This window comes from Camellia sinensis, chromosome 3 (assembly GCF_055761805.1).
Source record: "Camellia sinensis isolate YWXY chromosome 3, ASM5576180v1, whole genome shotgun sequence".
NCBI lineage: Eukaryota > Viridiplantae > Streptophyta > Magnoliopsida > Ericales > Theaceae > Camellia > Camellia sinensis.
The window spans coordinates 212,480,298-212,484,757 of NC_138963.1; the positions used below are offsets into that span (position 1 = coordinate 212,480,298).

The window sequence follows — 4,460 nt, forward strand, 5'->3', positions numbered from 1 at the left end:
TCATACTGACCGATCTACTTCGATTTGTAAAACCTTGATTTCAAGTATGAAAAGTGATTAGTGCTATAGGAATATTTTTTTCTCTCCTTTATTTACTAACTTTTCATACAAACTAGTGTGGCCCCTACCACGTTAGCATAGTGTGTCCTGTTGCAAAAATTCAAAATTCATTTACTGCATGGCATATTAATTTGTAAAGAAAGTAAGAAAAGGTTGTTTATATTACATTTTCCTTCATAACCTAGCGTACTGGGTCCTATTGAAATAACATGGGTTGAAGATGGGAATTCACAGCCTAGCACCTTCCAAAACATATCCGGCATGTTTGAGTGGATGAATTAGAGTATGAAATTAAAATTATTAATCTGTGATTTCAATTATCTTATATTTATTTTAATATTTTAATTTAAGATTATTAATCCAATGAATAATTAATCCAACAAATTTATAGAATTATTAGTAATAGGGTAGGGATGAGATTATTAATTTAATAGATATTAATCCAATTGAATAGTGAATACCATACTAATTTAATAAGATTATTAATATTTCACTATTAATCTTGTGAATCAAACATGACCATCCTGTTTTGGGAAACTTGGCTAAAAGACAGTTTTTTTTTGGCTTTTTAACTTTTTTGAATTATATCACCTCTTGACTTTTTTTTACCAAAAAAATAAAAAAATAAAAAGCCAACTTTTAACCTATTTCCCAAAACAATACTATGAAATCTAACAAGAAGAAGGAAAAAAAAAAATTTACAACAGGGCAGAAACTTCTCTGGTCTAGTCTGTTGGCATTTTAACAAAATTTTGAGCTAAAGATATATAGTCAATTAGTTTTTGACGAGTTAAATCTATTGAAAGAGATGCCAAAAATCGGGGCGCCTTATACGCCCAATGTATACATTCAAACAAAAGCTCCTATATCTGTATATGAATGTACAATTTCCCCAAAACTCTAGAAAAGACGGAAGAGAAGAAGGAAAAAGATTGGGTTAAAAAAAACAGACGGAAAAAGACAACCCAAAAAATGCCAAGGCCGTTGTAGCAAGTTTGTTGGAAATGACTAACTACAATTAAAAGGAGATACGAAAGGATAAACATATCATGTATTCGCCCTCAGTATAACAGAATGGGATTTTCTTTAATTAAAAAATAAAAAATAAAAAATAAAATTCAAACAGTCACCTACGCAGTACATACCTTGTCTTGTATGTCTCTCATGTTAGACATTACTAATCAAGGCCAGTCAACGCAGCAACAATTAAAGGATAAGTAAATTTGACGTTGAAATAACCAAACATTAGCACAAGGAAATGTCAAACTGGCGCTCAGTTATTGCAATATGCTCAGTTGGCATGCTTGCACAAAGAGTACTATATAGGCATTCAGAAATTAAAGGAAACAGAGCTACAAAATGGGGACCAAAGCTAGCAATTGTCAATTTGCTGAATTCAATAGTGTATCGATGGTCCTATTAGAAATGCTTAGAATTTAATTTTGGAATTATTTCTCTCTCACATAACTAAAGTTACAAAGTTTATGACTATGGCAAGCAGAAATAGCCCACCAGTGCAAATAGAACAGTGTAAGTATAAATTTCAAAAGAACATTGACACAACGTGGTAAAACTTCATGCAGTTGATCTTACAAGTCAACTGCTATCATCCACAACTTGACTGTTTACAAACAAATTCTCTCTTCTTTTTTGAAAACCTGTAGATTCTAGATTCAACCCCCTAAATTTTAGTTCAGAGGACATCCTAAAATTGGGATCAACAGAAGAAGTTCTTGTGTTGGTATCTGCAGGACTAGGCCTAACGGAAGTGGTTGATCCACCAGGATATTGGGATGGAGGGACGTACCTTCTCGATGGACCTCTTAGACCACCACCTCTCAAATCCATAATATCACTACTTCTTGAAGAAGATTCTGTGAAAGACCTGTCACCAGAGCCAGAATGTAATGGAGCTCCATTAGTGATAGACGTGGAGCTAAAAGGGTCGACTGGACCACAGGAGGTAAGTGCTTCCTTCTTCTTGGCAAAAAATTGCCATGCCACAAAGAGGAAAAGAATGAAGAAAAATACCGGACTTGTCCATAGCATCGTATTGAATTCCCCTTTGAAAACTGGAAGGTTGGCACTATACATGCCCACATAGCCACCCCCAAGACCAAGAATAACAAGCTTTTCATGGTCACTGGCTAGTAATGGTATCACTATTCTCTTTTGAGCATCTACATCTCCTGATTGATAATTAAGAAATGACGATATGATCTCATCAAGACCAACGGAGAAAACAAGTTGAGCCCCCCCACCCCTAACATAATGCTGAGATGAGACATTAAACACAAACACCTTTTCCTTGTTAACAATAATCAAATAACCCTTAATAACCTGGAAGGCAAGAGGCTTGTCTCCGTCAAACTTCCTCTTGGACCTAACCCGGCACTTGAAGTTCATTATATCCCCCAGTAAGAACGCATGGATTAGATAACCCTCTGAAGTAAACCCAAACGCTTTTGACCTCTCCGTGGCATCAAAAACATAACTCTCAGCAGAAGAATGGTTCAACCCCTCACATTCAGACTCCTTGATTTTCATGGTCCTCAAATTCAGTGATCCTGCACCAGTTGACGTCAGAAATAAAAGCCTTTCCTTCAAAAATGCAAGAGGCCTGCTCGATGGGATGGCCAAACCATAAAGTGTTCCATTCTCCCTGGAAACCCTTATTTTCCCACTGATATCTGTAGACAAAATATACCTCATCCTCCCAACATGATGCACTTCCAGTATAGTTATTGATGACTGACCTTCCCCAATTTCTGGTGAATCAAATTTGCCAACATTTTCCATAGAAAGTGAAGTCCATTCCTCTCCATTTGATGCCTCCCAAACCCTATGCACCAATATCGAACCACTCATATGCCCGGTAACTAAAACACTCTCATTCTTATTAACAGACATGTAAGACAACAAGGCAGTAATTGGCGAATCTGATAACGTGTAAAACTCGACTGCAACATCCCCATTCCGCAAGAATACATAAACTCTCCCTCGATCATCCCCGACTGCAACATACTTACTCAACCCTTCGTAATCCCTAAACGGCAATACATTAATGCAAGTAGCATCAGAACCCAGTTTAACGGCCGACACGAACCGAAAATTCTCCGACCAAAGGGGACTGTACTTGGTGACTGACACTGCCTCCCCAATTTCCACATCTCGAACCTTACTCTCACTTTCAATTCTCTCAATGGACTTATCGTTATCGTACTTTCTTCTCGTATCGATTTTAACCTTTTCTTGAAGAGCCAACGGCCATGGTTTCTCAATATTGTGCTTTTTTTCATATAAAGTCCCAGACTTTGGGGGCTCCAAAAGCCCTGACTCTAACCTAGAAACCAGCTCACTAAGGTTTTTCACCAGCTCTTCGAGTTTTTCTAGCTGAATTTGGTGACGATTCAATACACTGACCACATCAGTTTCGATTGAAACCGAGTCCGAGTTTGCAAAAACCCCAGAAAAGTGTGGTGAAGCGGACAGAAAAAGGAAATAGAGTAGGAAAAACTTTCCTTTGACTTTGAGAGGACTCGCCATTGGAGATGTGAGGGTCTGAGTTCAGAGCTGTTGGACCATAGAGCTCGCAGATCTTGTTGGATTGCAGTGGATTTGTGAGCTGGAATTGCAGAGATTTGGAGGTTTGTGTGAGGATTTTTGTGACTAGTAGTGGGAGAAGTAACAGGAGTGTGAATTAGGGCAAGAGATTTGTTCCATTTTTCGGGCGAAAATTATTGATGGAGGAGACAGCGATCTTGTGGTAATAAGAGGGGGAATTTGCTGCGAACTACCTTTGGCCGCTGTTACCGGTGGACGCGACAAGTTACGAATATCTAGTGGTTTGGTAATACTGATTTTTTTGGTTGAATTATAAAGTAAAAAAAATATATATATATTTAAAAATAATTTTTTTTCTGACTTTTTATAAAAAAAAAAAAACAAAACAAAATGAGAAAGAGTTTTTGACTTTTTATATATATATATATATATATATTTTACTATATTAAACAACTAGTGTATGCCCGTGCTTAAAGGTACGGTGCAAATAACGATGAAATCAAAATATAATTGAATATAAAATTGCTGGGTTAAAATATAATTTATCCCATTTGTTGCTAAAATTTTGAAATCAAAATATAAATCAAGGTCAAGTTAATTTTGAAAAGATTTTTTTTTTTTTTTAACTTGAAAATATGTTTAGTTGTATATTTTGAAAATAAACATTTCCTAAACTGTTTAAAGTACGACACCTCGTTTGGGAACATGTTTTTTAGTAACTTTTTGGCTAAAATGTGATGTAAAAAAAACTAGTATGTTTTGGATGATTTTTTGAACTTTTACTAAAAGATGTGCAAAAAGTACAGAGAAAAGAGAATCTTTAACTTTTTGGTATG

The 4,460-nt window shown here is 35.9% G+C and overlaps 1 pseudogene across 1 annotated transcript; it reads right to left on the bottom strand.

Annotated features, from left to right (window-relative positions):
* Positions 1–1,486: 1,486 nt before the first annotated feature.
* LOC114305652 (putative membrane protein At1g75140 pseudogene) lies at positions 1,487–3,904 on the bottom strand (annotated as a pseudogene). The gene has a single exon (XR_014365206.1). The product of XR_014365206.1 is annotated as a putative membrane protein At1g75140 pseudogene (transcript).
* Positions 3,905–4,460: the final 556 nt, after the last annotated feature.